The sequence below is a fragment of the Arvicanthis niloticus genome, chromosome 8, assembly GCF_011762505.2.
Source record: "Arvicanthis niloticus isolate mArvNil1 chromosome 8, mArvNil1.pat.X, whole genome shotgun sequence".
In the NCBI taxonomy this organism is placed as follows: Eukaryota; Metazoa; Chordata; class Mammalia; order Rodentia; family Muridae; genus Arvicanthis; species Arvicanthis niloticus.
In genome coordinates this window covers 20535021-20552242 of record NC_047665.1, presented here as the reverse complement: position 1 = coordinate 20552242, position 17222 = coordinate 20535021, and the positions used below count along the sequence as shown (strand labels likewise).

At 43.0% G+C, this 17222-nt stretch overlaps 1 protein-coding gene and 1 non-coding gene across 5 annotated transcripts in view; both read left to right on the top strand.

The window, feature by feature from the left end:
- Positions 1-17222, top strand: part of Phactr1 (phosphatase and actin regulator 1) — a 460522-nt gene that overhangs the window by 145956 nt on the left and 297344 nt on the right. The window lies entirely within an intron of this gene.
- On the top strand, positions 16953-17142 carry LOC117714471 (U2 spliceosomal RNA). Its single transcript, XR_004607546.1, has one exon. It is a non-coding gene; the product is annotated as a U2 spliceosomal RNA (small nuclear RNA).

Sequence of the window (17222 nt, the reverse complement as noted above, 5' to 3'; positions counted from 1 at the left end):
GGGTGGGGGGGCCTGAGGTAAATCATAAGAGTTCAGCTAAACTGAAATAAGTCAAGAATTTGCTCTTAAAACTGAGCGGCTTTGGCTTCTTAGTTTCTGATGGTGTCACTCGTAGTATAATTTAATGTGTGTTGTTGTTGCTTTCATTAGAAAGTAACAGTCTTAAGACTTTTAAAACTTGGGCTTCTGAGAGACCTTTTGATCTGAAGGGCTTGCTTATCATTTCGACAAAACACTGGCATCCTTTGCACTGGTTGGGAGGCGACCGGAGTTACTCTCTGCCAAACTTCTAGACCTCTACCTTAACTCAGCAACAGGAACAAAAAGCTTTATCTACACATCTCAAATAACCGACTGAAGGATGAATTGCAAATGAGCCACTTAGAGAGCAGAAAGTAGGCATTCTCTCTCTCTCTCTCTCTCTCTCTCTCTCTCTCTCTCTCTCTCTTTCTCTCTCTCTCTCTCTCTCTCTCCCTCTCTCTCTCTCTCAAATGTATTTACCTTTATTTTATGTGCATTGGTGTTTTGCCTGCTGTGTGTGAATTTGAGCATCAGATCTTGGGGTGACAGTTATGAACTGCCATGTGGGTGCTGAGATTTGAACCTGAGCCCTCTGGAAGAGTAGTTAGTGCTACTAACCACTGAGCCATAGCTGTCCCCACCCCTACCACCCCCACTCCAACGTGCTTTGTTTTCTAACTAGCAGTGTCTTACCTGTCTTACCTGGTCTGAGGAGTACATTGGAACATTACACTTCTCCTGCTTCTTTTTCCTCTCACCTCTTTAGCCTGGGGAAAGATAAATGATTCATAACCTAGAGAATGAAGCAATGCACACACATAGACACGCACATGCAGGTGCACGCACATTCGCGCGTGCGCAACAGCCTCCATCCCTCTTCCGCTGGCTGTCTTCATTCGTGGGTTTCTCTTCACAGAGCAGCTGGGTTCTAGCAAGTAAAAGGACCCGGGGTGAAGACTATTCAAGATCTCTGAGTGGGAAACTGCCCGGACCTGGCCCCTAAAAGAACTCCAGATTGTTCCTGGTTGGACCATGTGACCATTCTGGACCAATAACTATGTTTAGAGAAACATCTTTGGGTTTTGTTTGGTTTGCTTGACATTTACCACTGTGATAGGAAGGCACCTTTGTGGGAAAGACCTTCTAGAAAAGCACAGAGGGAAAGAAGAGTCCCCCAAAAGGGAAACTGGGGCAAACCAATTAAGAGCTGTCCATCAGAGCTACCCCTGTTAGCATGCACGGTGTTCTCCTGTCCTCCCCACACAACTTTATCATCTCACTAAATAAAAACAAAGATCCAATAGAAACTCAGCTAGATTCCGGGATGGTACTTCCTTCCGTTTTATGTCCTTGCCGCTGTTCTTGCCTCTCCCTTTTTATACCATGGCAAGCTTCCCCGTAGTTATTCAACTGTCTAGAAGAACTCTCAGGTCATGTAATTAATGCATTAGAAAAGGAAGTAATGGGGGAGTGGTTCGGAATAAAAGCAAATTAATTCAACCTAATCAGTTCATTTGTTATCTGCAGAGAAGCAAATGGAGGTTTCGAGAGAATGGGAGGGAGTGGGAAATTATGCCTCCAACTTGAAATGATTTCATTTGGAAATTTTATATATGCATAAAAGTTTTTTTTTGAAACAGTGTTTTTCTGTGGAGCTCTGACTGTTCTGGAACTTGCTCTGTAGACCAGGGTGGCTTCAAACTCATGGAGATCCACCTGCCTCTGCCTTCTGAGTGCTGGGATTAAAGGAGTGTACACCACCACCACCCAGCTGAAAATTATAATTTTATTTTTTGAAACTATTATTTTACTTTTGCATTCTTTAAGACAGGCTATGAAGGAAGCTATTGTCTCATATTTCTACAGTGTTATTTATTGCTCTTTGAAAGGCATTGGTCTCTGCTTCAGGATCCTGGCACTTACATAGAATCTAGCAGAGTGACCTTGAGCCTCAGCTTCTACAATTTGTCCTTTATGTGTAGATTTTAACCAGCTGACTGGGCATCGTAATGAGACATCTCCACTAGACTTCCCTTAAACTGTATCCGGATGCTTCTGTGCAACGATGCAGAAACCACAACCAATGCTAGCACAATGAAAAAAAGAGATAAATTCCAGCAACAATTTCTATATACTAAGGATGCCTAGAAACACACAGAAACTGATCAGCAAGGCCAAGGGACATAATAGCTCAACTACCTTCCAAAGTCCATCAATTAGGGCTGGTGAGGTAGCTCAGCAGTTAAGGGTGCTTACTGCTAAGCCAGATTTGCTAAGTTCAGTCCCCAAGACCTTTAGGGTAGAAGGAGAGGACTGGTTCCTACCAATTGCCTTCTGCCCTCCACCTATAGGCTTGAGTGCATGTACATGCATACCCATGCGTGCACACACACACACAAAATGTAATTTTTTTTAAATCCAAGTGATCTTAAGCATCCTCCCTAGAAGCTTCCAAAGATAAGCTTTGACGTGCCATCATATCTAGGGTCTGATGTGTAGTCTATAGTTGTCTAAGCACAGTGTGGGGGCATCTCTGGCTGGCTGGAGTGGTAGTTGGTGGCACAAAAGCCTACAGTGTGATGGGAATATGAAGGGCTCCTGGCTAGGGACAGCTTGCAGATCTAGCAGACTCAGGATCTCAGGAGACCTTTGTCTGTCTGTGGAAATATGTGCTCAGGAATCATGGACACCATTCTATTTAGTATCATAGCAAAGAGAATTCCAAAAGCAAGTTTTCCATGCTTGGCCCACGAGGAAGACCTTTGTAGCCTTTGTAGCCAAAATGGCATTTTAGACACTTGGCACCGCAAATAACCATAGTCATTTGGAGAGAGTATCTCACACATAATTTAGTGAGCCAGATGTCCTGTGGACCTCATTTACATGATAGGAACCTTCCTTGTGAGGTTGTATAGCATAAAAAGGCAGCATGAGGTTTAGCTCATCAGATACGACTGGAATTTATAAAGAGAGGGAAGATGCTCAAGATGCTACAAGAGTGGTCCAGCATCTCAGATTCGTGCGAATTCTTTTCCCAGTACACACCCCTGCCATGCCCCTTCCACGCTCCTGCCACAAGAGCAAGAAGGCAGCACAAACTGATGCACACTCTGGGGTTCTGAATAGTGAGGACTCTTTCTTAACTGTGGTGATGTGGTGATGTGGGTGGAAACTTGGCTTTTGGATTTCTATTATCCAAACTATATGGCTAACTTTGAGCATAAACCAGAAGCTGAAGTAAACATTTGAGAAAATCCAGACTGCTTGACTGAAAACTAAAACATCGACAACAATCTTGACACCACCTTAGTCTCAAGCTTGTGAAATGGAAAATTTTGTGGCAATTCAATCATCAAAAATCATGGGCACAAAGGCTGGAAAAGTGGCTCACTGGTTAAGAGCACTGGCTACTCTTCTAGAGGAACCATGTTCGGATCCCAGCACCCACATTGGTGGCTCACAGTTGTCTGCAACGTCTGTCCCGGCTGACACAACACTTCCCACTGACCTTCTTGGGCACTTCATACATTGGGTCCACAGACCTACATGGAGGCAAAACATGCATACACATAAAACAACAAAAGAAACTTTAAGTGAAAAGTAGCTTGGTGTAGTAATGTATGCCTTTAATCCCAGCACTCAGGAGGCAGAAGCAAACAGATCTCTATGAGTTCAAGGTCAGCCTGGTCTACATAGTCAGTTCCAGAACTACCAGGTCTACACAGAAAAACTCTGTCTCAAAAATAAATAGGTAGGTAGATAGATACATGAACAGATAAATAGATAGATTAATTTTTAAAAATCATGAGCACACACCTTTCCAAATGAAAAACGATTGTCTGCAAATATCAAAATTATAAACATTAGATTATGTTATAAATCTATTTTGAATGACATCAGACATTTAGTAATTCCCCTCTGAGGGCAATGTTGTTGTATTGAATATTCAATGGTTACTATCAGACATCAGATGATATGGGATTAGGCCCTAATGATTTTCTTCATGGGTCTTGAGCCTGGCTCAGCTCTTTTACATGGCCCAGTCCACTCTTCAGTGCTGCACATACTAGGTCCACATTAAGCCTTAGCAGGGTACCCAGTGGAAGCCTAGGCCAGCCAAGGAGGAGTTGATTTTCCTGAACATCTTCCTAGATGAACTTTACAATGGAATCTAATAATCTGACGTTATAGGAGTCACTTCTGCACATCCATTACCATCAATGCTGTGTATAGCTCTGAAACTGATAATAGCCATCCCAGGACACATCTGTATATAACCATTATATAGAGAAAGACTGGAATGTAAAAATAATCTGGGGAGAATATCAAGCCAATGTTAGTTGGCTAACTTCCATGTTAACAAAATGGACATCGTACTTGTTTGTTATAAATAAATAAATAAATAAATAAATAAATAAATAAATAGGGAAATGTCAGGAATATTGCTTGTCTGGCCAGTGCAGACCCTATGTTTGATCACATGTTCACAAAATAGAAAAGAACAAAAAGAAAGTTTTCTTGACTGAGCTGACTTCCTCTGGGAGAGGTGGGGAACCTTCCACATACAGACAAGCACATAACCTTTCTCAACCAAAAATACACGCAAAATTTACTCCTCTTCCAGTAGGTTAGGAGGAGATAAACAAACACACATTTTCAACGTCTCTCCTAGTACATGGGAAGCCATTGTGTACAATTGTGATGGCCACTGCTACGGAGGTACTCATTGGCCAGGTATAAGCAGGCCAGGCCCCGATCCTCCCAATGGTCTTGAGGACAGATACTTTAGAAGTGAGAAAATGAAGGTTCAGATCTGAGCCGGCTCAATTCGGCTCTACTGCACTAACCAGGTTAGTGTAGTTCCCTAACCAGGCTGAGAACCTCTCAAACAGCCTGAACTCAAGGAAGGCAGAAGATGTTTGCCCATGTCTATGGCACCTACCCACATGCAGCTGGCATCTCAGAGGGTGATAAAGGGGGCTTGCAAGGCAACATAAAATGCCTACTTGGCTCTGAAGTTCTGCTTGGATGGAAAGAGAGGCAAGGGGTGGGGATGGGGGCGGTGCGGTCCCCATAAGTATCCAGTCACAACCTAGTAGTGATCTGTAAGCAAATCCTTGACTCCCAACAGAGTCAAGCAGAGTGTACTTAGAATCTGTGTGTGTGTGTGTGTGTGTGTGTGTGTGTGTGTGTGTGTGTGTGCTTAGAATCTTAAATGACGACACACAAGCCTCTTGCCTTTTACTGTGTTCTCTGCCCACCTCCCAGCACCATGCAGACGGAATGCCAGTGTAGGTATTGTAGCTAGCTGTATTTTATTTCTAAGCTCTCAGAGAGCCTGTTTTATTCACTTTATTTCTGTTCTGGTCTCTGTAGAAATCATGGTCTGGTGCTTTGCGTTCAAAGCGAAAGCTGACAAACCAAAATATATGTGTCATTGTGTCTTGTTTTAGAAAGGACTCTCCAAATGAAAATGTCCTGTCCCTTAAATAGTTCAGTTGGTATGTTCTTCAGCTTTCTGCCAGTAGAGAAAATACCTGATAACCACTGATAGAGAAGAGGGTCATCGTGGCTTAGCTTGAGAAGCTTGAGCCCTTGACCCCTGGGTCCTGTGGCTTTGGACCCATGGGGGACACTACATTGTGATAGGAGCTCATGATGGAGCAAAAGAGAGTGAGGAGGGGTTATGATCCCACCGCCCCTTCAAGGTTACATTCCAATGACCTAAAGGCCTCCCCTTATACCCCACTCCTTAAATGCTCACCCCCCCCCAGAGGTACCACCTGAGGACCACGTCTTCGATACACAAGCCTTTGGGGAGTTCTATATCCAAGCTGTGACAGCTAGTGAAAAAGTCTAGCCTTTCATTAAACTTGTCCAGGCACTGGTAAGGAAATACTATCTCTGAATACAGTGCTTGCAATATCGAGTCATCTGCTAGAGGGCGATATACAGTAAATAATAATGTGGAAGTATGTCTGGGAGATAACACAAGGCTTATTTAATTCAAAAGCAAGCTCCTGAGCCTGTAAAATAGCCCAACAATTGTTTGTTTGTCTTAACAGCAAACCAAAGTGTCTACCAGTATCTCAGCTTAAAAAAAAAAAAAAAAGATCATCATGCTTTTCAGGAGGCTCAACCCAGACACCTTTATTACTGTCTGTCTGGGTTATTACTCTCTTCCGAAGAGCTTCACAAAATCACCTCATTGTGATTTGAGGCTGTGAAGCTTCTCAGTCATCAGTTGTAAAATTCTTGCCTGGATACATCATTAATTAACTCCATGAAAGCAGCAGAAGAAAGAGGGAAAGGCTCCACAGAAGAGAAAGGGACATTTGATGACCTTGTGTTTCCACAGTGGCTTCAGCTGACCACAGCTTGCTTTCAGAGGACCCTGTTTCCAAAAGTAACCAGAGGGCTCCAGTTGGTGGCTGATTGTTCACTGTCTGTCATATACAGATCAAGTTACCCAAAGAGAGAATCACCTGCTTGGTCTTGCAAAGGTCTACTCAGCTGGTAATCTCTGTGCCTATCTGTAAAACCAGGATATACTCTAGGTAAGAAAGAAATGCCAAGCGCTTAGAATGTTACCCATGTGAGCCTATCCCAGCCACCTCCTTCCCATCCCAGGAATATGCTACTGTAAGAAATGGCTTGTTTTAGTCTCCTGTATCTAAGAAACTGACAGTTCAATCCAGCACAGATACACGTTGTAGGAGAGAGGCATGTTACTTGAAAAAACCTTCATCCAAGCTCCCCCCCCCCAAGAAGCATAGTTTAGCATATCAGATTAGACATCAAATGTCCTACAGAAAAAAACCCCCAATGTATACAAGTGAACAACAGGTAGAAATTAGACAGCACTGTGTGATAAGAGGCCCAAGAATGATGGCACAGGGTCCATGGATTCATCAGCTAGCTGTGTAGTCTGTGAAGCCAGGTTGCCTGGCAAATTGGCTGTCAGCTCTCACTGTGTCCCAAGCACATTTAAAATGTCAAAAGTAATATAAATGTGATCACTGAAAGTCCCAGGACCCCGTTGATAAAAATCTAAAGCATCATGGAGCAGTTAGGCCCTGAGCTGTTGTGAATTGAATAGGATTGATCACTGTAAGCAGCTTCCATAGGGGACCACATCTCCCCAGGAGAAGCATGACTGAAGCAGACAGTTCTTAAGTCATTCAAGGCCCTCAGTTGACTCCAGAGTCCCCAGTGACCTAATCTAAGTAAACTTAGAGCAAAGAGATTGGTTTGTCTAGTATCCCAATAAAACTTGAGCATCAGAACATCGAAACCCTTCTTCACCTGTATCCCAGCCCCTCTTGAAGCTAGAGAGGACCTCAGAGCATATACTCCTGAGAGAGCTGAGTGATTTTCACAAGCCAGAGAAACCAGAACAGAGCGTGGACCTGCAGGTGTGGCTTGCACTGGAGACAAAGTAGTTATGTACCAAGTATCGGGTAGTGACACATCACAGTTAAATCTGGAAGGGCACACAGAGGTGATGTGTTTATACTGTGGTGCTTTGAAAGATGTTTCAGAGAACAACCCATTCTTCCCAGTAAATTTGGAAGTTGAGCAACCTGATTCCCCTGAATGGCTGAATGGTCTGAGGCATTTTAAGATTCCTCAATGTATTGGTGAGGTTTTCATTGCTATGAGGAAATTCCCCAGGCAGGCAAATGTTATAAAGAAAAGGGATTCTTTTTTTCAGAATTTTGGAAGTTCAAAGGCATGGTACTAGTTTTGGTTCAGCACTGGTAAGATCTCTCACAGCTACATTGAAGTGTTTATAAAAAGATAAAGACAGTATGTTCTGTGGGTATGTGGAGAGGTATGGGAGCAGGGGATGCCCTCTGTGGGCCCATGAAGAGGCATCTCTTCCCACTGAGGGACCAGTCACACACCGGTATAGTATAGAATAGAGTTTATTCAGGGCATGGGGAGGGGGGCCAGGAGGACAGGAGAGAGAAAGAGAGGGAGAGAGAGAGAGAGAGAGAGAGAGAGAGAGAGAGAGAGAGAGAGAGAGAAACAGAGAAGTAGGAGTAGAGAAGTAGAAGCCAGCCATGACCATGTGGAGAGAGGGAGAAGGGAAGGGGGGAAGCTAGAGGCAAGAGAACAAGAGATTAAGGGATTAAGAGAGAGAGGAGGGGGCAAACAGCCCCTTTTATAGTGGGCCAGGCCTGCCTGGCTGTTACCAGGTAACTGTGGGGAGGAGCATACCTGGCTGTTGCCAGGTAACTGTGGAAGTGGAGTTTAGACAGAATAGTAGCATACATCCCATCACTACAGGAACGTAGGTGCCAAGATATGCATGTGTGGCCCTTCGTCATGTATCTCTATCAGGATTCATTCATGGACACTCTATCCTAGTGACCTTATTAACCCCAACACCTTCCAAAGGCTAGTCTCTATTGTAATCTGTTAGGACAGCCATTGAACATGCTGTCCATTGTTGGCCTAGACATCTTTACACAACACATGACTTCTCAATGTTATCAAGCTATAAAAAGAAAGTCTAAGTATCTGGAAAAATAAAGACGAATGGGAGCCAGGGAGGGGCAGGACATTCATTGGTGCTTACTTGCAGCCAGGCTAGCTGAGAAACCACAAGTTTCAGATTCAGTGATCTTGTTTAGGGAATGAACTAGAAAGTATTAAGGCAAGATAGCTGTCATTCTCTGCCTTCCACATCATACACGATAGGGTTTTCTCACCTGCATATCAGAGCGAGGAAAGGGACACTGAAGGACATGCCTGGAAGTTTGAGAAGTTGGATCTCCAGGGCAAGCATTCAGACTTCACTGGAAAAGGTGTGGGTTCACCCTACCTGGATACAGGAGCAGTTTCCTGCTTTGTCCAGGCTTCTCTGAGGACATTGAACCTCAGGAACTGACTCTGGAGCAAAGTAAGTCCAGGGAAGGGCTGAGAAAGGACAGGAGCCCAAACCCTGTGTTTATGTGGAGACAGATACAGCAATAGGGTTCCCTTCTCAGTCAGAGAAGCAAGGGGACCCGGACGATTTCACATTGAGAGTCAGGGAGCTTCTGGATGTCTCAACATGTATAGATGCAGCTACAGCAGAAAACAAGACACCTCTTCCAAACCAGGAAGCCCAGCTTGCCTCTTCCAGGACTGTCCCTCTCGTGCTCTTTACTGGCCTGATAAAGGAGGACCACTTAGTGTCCATCCCTAGTGTTACCTCACAGCAGGCCCTGGAGGGTGAGTGTGGAGCTGAGCAGTCAAACACTCAGCAATGACTCAGTTGCCCAAACTGAACACCTGCTCCATTTGCCACGTTTGATGACTGAATCTTTCTAAGGGCTTAGATCTGTAGACCTGAATCCACTTTCCCCCCCACCTTCTCTCTTCACACTGTTCTTAGCTGATATGTGGTCTTTAGACGTAGACCTGTGGCAGGTTTTCAAGCTACTGTTCGATTCTGACTTTAGCTATCCTAAAATAACAAAATCCTTTTGCTTCAAGATCTACAGTGGCCAATTGGCAATTCACAATCTTACCAGGAGAAAACAAACGGAAAGAAAAGTTTTAGCAGGACTGTTTGTAGTGACTGCTCTATCTTTTGTTACACTGAAAAAGGCTAAAACAAAACACAAACATAACAAAATCTCCTCGCCCCCCCCCAACCCCCACTTTCCTTTGCCAAGCTCCTCACCTTGGCCTCAGGGTGTTCTCTCATTTTTTTTTCACTTCTCACCAAACTTGGCTAATAGAATATAACACAGTTGCAGAGTGCTGGCCTAGCCTATGCAAGGGCCCAGGTTTACTGCCAGTGCTGGGGGGGGGGGGGGTGGGCACGGGGAGACAAAACTCAGTTCTCAGGACTGCAGAGATGCCCAGTCAGTGAAGCACCCACCCTATACGTACAAGGACTCAAATTTAATGCCCAACAATAGAGCAGGTGTGGCAACTCATGCTTGCAATTCCAGCACAGGGCGGGGGTGGGGGGGGGTGGGGAAGGAGGCTCCCTGGGGCTTGCTGGTCAACCAGCCTTAGCCTTCTGGGTGAGTTCCAGGCCAATGAGAGAGTGTCTCAAAAGTCAAGTGACTAGCACCTGAGGAGTTAAATTTGAAGTCGCCCTCTGGCCTCTATGCACACATGTACACACACACACACACACACACACACACACACACAATTATTTCTCACTTGACTGAATCTCATATTTGAAGCCCTGGATTCCTCCCAGCTCTTGTGTGACATCCCTCTCTTGCTTTATTCTTGCTAGAACCTCCTACTGATCCCTAAGTTCTATCTTACTTGTCAACTTTCCCTGAAGCCTTTCCCAGATGCCCAGTTCTTTCTCTCTGCTCTTATTTCTCAATACTCAAGATGTTAAATTCTTGTTTCCATGGAACATCTTGTCATGTGTTTATACAGCAGAGGGAGGACTGCCTTTTCTGTAACTATTTATGCCCACACTCAATACAGTCTTTGGTACAGAGAATTTACTCATATTCAATGTGTTTGTGGAATGATGTATGACTGAATGGTGACAAAAGTACCTAAGCTGGGTGACAAATTTATTGTCATGTTTCTACAGTTGGGAGAGCATTATCTTATAAAAAGGGTCAGGATACCTATCTTGTAGGGAAAAAAATACAACAAAATAGAAACATTGCACCTTCCTCTCTATGTACCCTTAATATTAAGTACAATGTTGACAATCAATGTTTGATCACTGCTCAAATGATTAATAATCAATAGATCCCATGAGCACTAGATCCTCCTGAACCAGGGCTCCTCAACTGAATGACTTGTCAGAGTGATGAACAACTAATGTTGTGGTTGTTTTTACTTACAATATATCAATATATTGAAATTTGAGGCCAGGTATCCTCTGTTGGTATCAGGACTGGTTCTGAACCCAGTGACAGCACATCTAGGCGACTGCCACATCATTGCCAAGGCAACCACCATACATTCCCAGAATCCACTTGGCTCACCTCCCACCTTTACCTGCCAGAGGCTATGTCACTACCCATATAAATAGGCAGAGCCCCCTGATATCTCTCTCTCTCTCTCTCTCTCTCTCTCTCTCTCTCTCTCTCTCTCTCCCCTCCTCTTGCTGTCGCCTTTGCCCTGTCTCCTGAATAAACCTCAGGTGGAACCCTTTGGCCTGATGTGGTCTGTCGTGAGCAGTGCGTATTGAATAACATCCTCACCTCAAATTTTACCCAGATTAGCTCAGTAATCAAAAAAAAAAAAAATGTCTTGGTTGAAAAGCACTGCTAGTTACCTTTTAAAAAGTTGGTTAGAAAATCCATAGCAGGTGGGACCAATGTATATACTTGAAATGACAATTCAATATAAGTAGTTAATAAATAAGATAACTAATATAAGTAACTGTATCAGGCTTCAAGTTCAGTGCTGTTCATGGATTATCTCACTTAAATTCACATTGACTTAACTCCTTTCTCATGGTTGGGAAAGAACAGTAGTAGTGTTATAACATATAATAGAATATACAAATTTTAAAATGCTAGTGTATTGTTTTCAAGTCAACCTCTTATTAGTGAGGATGCTGATAATAGTTTTTCACAATGAGATTGTAAGCATGGCCTGAGGTTCTCTCTAGTTGACCAGTATCCTGGGCCATCCATGCTTGGGGAAGAATAGGGCAGACTTTAGACTGACAGTTTTGGCAGGGCTAATTCCAGGAAAGAAATGGGCTATATGAAAATCCTTCATGGACATCTGGAGCTTGCTCCCTAAGGAGAGACACAAATAAAAAGCAGCCCAAGCCAAGAGTCCGATGTTGTCTCCTGGGTCAACACCAGCCCTTTCTAAGGTGTGTTCAGAATCTCTAGAGTTCAGGGGTGAATAGTATTATCTTGAAACCACCATTTTAAGGACACCAGTGAAATCACAGTTCTGATCGTATTTAACAAAAAAGAAAGAAAGAAAGAAAGAAAGAAAGAACGAACGAGCAAAAAGTTACCCTGACCACCTTGGCGTATTAGTTAATGTGTGTGTGTGTGTGTGTGTGTGTGTGTGTGTAAAACATACTACCTGTTAGAAACATCTTAAGGGATCACAGTTTCAGAGGATGCAGTTCATCATGAGTGGGAAACATAAGGCAGAGCTCAGGGACATAAGAGCTTACAGCTGAGATGACTGAGGTGGTCTGAAAGAGAATGTCCCCATGGACCCATATGTTGGAATACTTGGTTCCCACTTGTTGGAACTGATTGGGAAGGATAAGGGGCGTGGCCTTGTTGAAGCAGGTAGAGAGCATACTAGAGATGATACATACTAGAGATGATACATACTAGAGATGATACAAGAAACCTCAAAGTTGGGGCCAGCTTTGAGGTTTCTTGTATCATCTCTAGTATGCTCTCCATCTGCTATTCATGGGTTTGAGATGCAAGTTCTGATCTGTTCCTGCCACTCAGACTTCACGCCACCATCATGGATTCTAACCCTTTGGGACCTTAAGCCTAATTAAATGCTTTCTTTTATAAGAGTCCTTGTTCATGGTGCTTTATCAGAGCAACAGAAAGGTGATTAATATAGTATTTAACACTTCTGGAACCAAGAAGCAGAGGAATTGGGACAGAAGCCAGACAGGCTCTGATCCCCAAGACCTGCTTCCTTAACTCCCACCAACAGCTGGAGGTCAAAAGTTAAACCTGAGAGGGACTTTTTAAAATCAAACCATAGCACATGGAGCCTTACCATTGGTCACCAGTAAGAAACAGATGTGGGGCCAGAGAAGTGGCTCAGTGGGTAGAGGCTCTCTTGCATAAGCCTATTTAAGTTTAACCCCAAAGCCCATATAAAGGCAGAAGGAAAGAACCAACTCTATAATATTGTTCTATTGCCTCTAATAGTGACAGGCTTGCTTTTGCCATTCACACACACACACATACACACACACACACACACACACTTTAAAGCAAAGTACCAGATCTACCTAGGGTCTTCATCCATGTTCTCTGATACAATACCAGTCCTGGCCTCATCACCTTTATCAGTCTAGCACAGCCCCAACACAGAGCCGTGGATCTATTTCTGCCTAACAGTACTTGTCTTCCATAGAGGGCTGGCCAGTGGCCCATCTGCAAATCTTCTTGATGCTTTTCTCCTTATCCAAGGACTGCCAGACATCCCGGAAGAAATATGGGGCCAACATTTTAAAATCCCCATGATGGCGCCCAACAGCCATAGCCATTGGAATCCCACACACATACCCGTCAGATCCACTACAAACAAAATGAGTTGTGTATGTAATCTCATCACTACTTACTAAAAGGGGTCGAGCTTAAATTTAGACAGTGAATTCACAATTGTGATTGCTGTTCTGCCATCTGTGATGTAATGTGTATATGACATTAATCATGCTTTGTGAGAGCTCCATAGCTGTCATTGTTTTCTTTGCATATAGAAGTTGTCCGGTCGTATTTTTAAAGTCGTTAATTTAACATGATATTCTGATAATAAAATATAATGTGTATCATAAAATATTTAGCTTTTTCAGTCTTCCCCCTTCCATAAAATGACTGGCAAGTACCTAAAATTATGAGGATACATTATTAAATCTAAAGATATAAACAAAGGACATGTAACCCTAGACAGAGCCCTGGAAGTAGGTGAGTGTCTACTGGGGAAAGAGACCGTGAATTTGATTTATATTCAAGGTGGAAAGAGCCTGGTCACTCAAATTTAAAAGTAATCCTTGTAGTGGCTGTTAGAAGAAAGGAAAGAATTTTAAAATATTTTTTTATTCTGAAATGCCATTTTAAAACTGTATTTTCAGAAATCGTACCTTATAGCTTGTCACTAACATTCCATTGCTTTATAGAACTCTTCGTTGATTTTAAAAGGCTTTGATGAAACACAGAAAAACTACACACAAATTGAATATAGACAATGGTGTTATCAAGTTTTGGATATGAAATGTCCCTTGAAGGGCCATGTGTTGAAGGCTTGGTCCCCAGTGTAATGTGCAAAGGTAGAGTTCTGAGGCAAAGATCAGATCAGGAAGGCTCTGCTGTACTAGATGAGCCAATCACCGATGAAGTCATAGTTGAATGATTATTGGGATGTCATGAAAACTGGGCAAGGCTGATGGGAAAACTGATTGAATAAGTCACTGACAATATCTTGCATGGAATTTGATTGGCATACCTTGTCCCCAGCCTGCCTCTTCTCTCATGTCTCTATGCTTTTTGGTTGACATGAGGTGAACAGCTGTCCTCCACACCCTTCCACCATGATGTATCTGCCTTGTTGTAGGCCTGATCCAAAAGCAATAGAGACAGCTGACCATGGACCCAAACCCCTGAAACCTTGAGCCAAAACAGTTTGTTCTTTCTTTAGTGGTTTAAGTATTGTGTGGTTTCACTGAAGCGTTGAGCAACACAGATTGTGAGATTTATCTGTAATCTAGAAACAGAATTCGAATCAAGAAAATTTTAATAAACACTTTACCTAAATACCTTAAAAGCTTGGAACTTACTTTCTTATGCAACAAGCTCTATCTCCCATTCCTCACTGACATCACTGAGAAATTGGAATCTTCAAGCTATCATATTATGTATGAAAATTAAATGTAGCATGTTACAATGTATGCTCCAATTCTGATCTCCTGAAGAGAGACCCCAATGTCTATTATGTCATTTATTTGTATTCATAGAGTCCTGTCCTAAAAAAAATTCCTAAGTACAATAGAAGAAGCAAGGGTTTGTTGCTGTAGGGAACTGTGTTCATTCATTGTCTATACTCCCATTGCCTACAAGACACTGGCAAAGCTACCTTCTGACCTCAGTTACCGGCAATTTTCTCATCTGCAAAAATATTGCCTTGCAGAATAAAGGCAATGTATTTCCTCTAAAATCCGTAACTCACGCAAGAAATGCTGGCATCATTATTACTGATACCGTAATTGTTCACAGATACATATCTGCTCGAATATTGCCTGGAAGTTTCCTAATGACATCAATAAGTATGAGCCATGGAGGGGAGACTAGGAGAGTAACTGGTGGGCTTGGCAGCACACACCTGTGAACCCAGCACTTGGGAGGAGGGGGCGGGAGACCAGAAGTTCACCCTTACCTTCAGTAAGTCGAATGCTCTCCTAAAGGACACGAAATTCTGTCTCAAACTCTGTCTCAGGATAACTAAACTGGTTTCTGTTCCAACCCCAATTTCCATGACAATGAGAACACTGATGGATGAAACATTTAGTCTCTGGAATGGATAAAAGTGTCCAGTAAATTATAGACAGTTCCAAATCACTCTTCTAGAGTTACCTCGAACATTTCACACCCCTCGCGTTTATTATGAAATTTAAGCTGCTTCCATCTTCCGTTTCAGTAGCACATTGGGTTAAGAGAGTCTGTGAGTGCCAAAAATTCTGATTCAGAAAGATGCAAATGAATGGTTTTCATTATCTTTTAATGAATGGTAATCCATTCATCATCAAGCTTTTGCTTCTCTTCCTGTTTCTATCTTCCCTGCCAGAGACATTTAAGGACGAAGGCAGAGTGTGATGGTAAAATTGATTTTTATCTATATATTAGTAAGTTGCAGAATTCCAATGAAAGTGGTCTACCATTATCAAACTGCCCTCAGAACAAGGCCTCAGAACAAGTCTGTGAGATGGGAGATTCATAGACAAGGGTAGGAAGAGGGTTTCTGTAAGAAGTTGTACATAACTGAGTTTTTACAAATTTGGGGACCCAGAGATTATTCACTGAGTCCAGAGGCCTCACTACTGTATACAGGCTGTTGGATGAAGTTTGTGGAGCAGTAGATTGGTAGCTGAGATCTGTGAGCCCCAGTTTCTAGCTTTGTGTCTCCTTGACAGTGTGCCTTCGCAAAAGACTTTCCCCTAAAGATCTATTTTCCACATTTATTGAACGGCAAAATTAGAATCCAGATGACTCTAGACCTTCACAAGTGTGCGATTGGACCACTGAGAGAAAGGTTCTATACATTTTACAGAATTATTTGCACCTCTGTCTTAATGTACGAGTACTATGGACTTCTGAGTCTTGCAAATTTGTATTAATGACGCCCATTAAAGGCAATAACTGAAAATACTACTGAGTGTTGGTTATGCATGGGAAGAACACTGAAAACAGCCATTAGCTCGAGAGACATGTATGGAGCATGACATGATGGAACAGTTAAAGCCAGGCCTGGAGTGTGGTCCAGGTATGTGGGTGGCTGAGACAAGAAGATAAATTCAAAGACTACTTGGGTAACTTGGTTCGAGGTGAAATGCTTGCCTAGCATGTCTAAGGCCTTAGATTCAGCCTTTAGCCTCCAAATGGGAGGAGGGGAACCTCTGTATCATTCTCTCTGTGTTAATGTGTATGCCTGTGTGTGTTTCTGAGGTGTATGTCTGTGTGTGTGTGTCTGTGTGTCCGTGTCAGTATGTGCATATTGAATCTATAGTTTCAGGATCTAAGGTGTTTTATTCTTCCTGCTTCACTACATTGTCATCAGAGGCCATAGGTGACACATTGACACATTTCAAATTCTGACTCCCCATTACTAACTGTCTGGCAACTGTTCTTGAGTGGTGTCTTTGAGTTCTACTATGTCAACATATACATGGCAATAAAACTGCTCAGGGTTTTCATGGGGGACTCAACTGCACAGTGTTATAAAGAACCTGGCATGTAGTAGCTGCTCAAGAATCCACCATTGTTGTTAGCTAGTTTCAGACGTTGCCATAGTTTGTATACATGGTAAGAGCCAGCAAGCACATGCTAGAGAACTGTTCTCACCAAACATAAACCTGCAGGAGTCCCTTGCTATCTCACCCCCTCCTCTCAAGCCTCACTAATTTGCACTGGTCTCCAACTCTGCCAGGCAAGAAGTACAATCTGGCTGGAAGAGTTATGTGTCCAGAATCAAACCAAGACCAAGAACATAGGCACTGAATCATAACCTTCATCGCTTCTCAGCCTTTTGGCTAAGATCAAGTGTAGAATCATAACCTTCCCATGGGCCTTTGTTTCTGTAAGATAGGAATAATGACATCCAAGTGTTTACCTTATAAAGGTACAAGGATTGAATAAGAGCCTGCTTTTAAAATACTCACAGGAATACTGTGTTGCACAAAGGATGATGCTCTTTGCAAGTAAATGGTGCTGTAGCCTAGGGAACATAAAACAAAGGTGTAGAAATTAACCCATGCAGGGCCATCAGCACTCCCAGAGAGT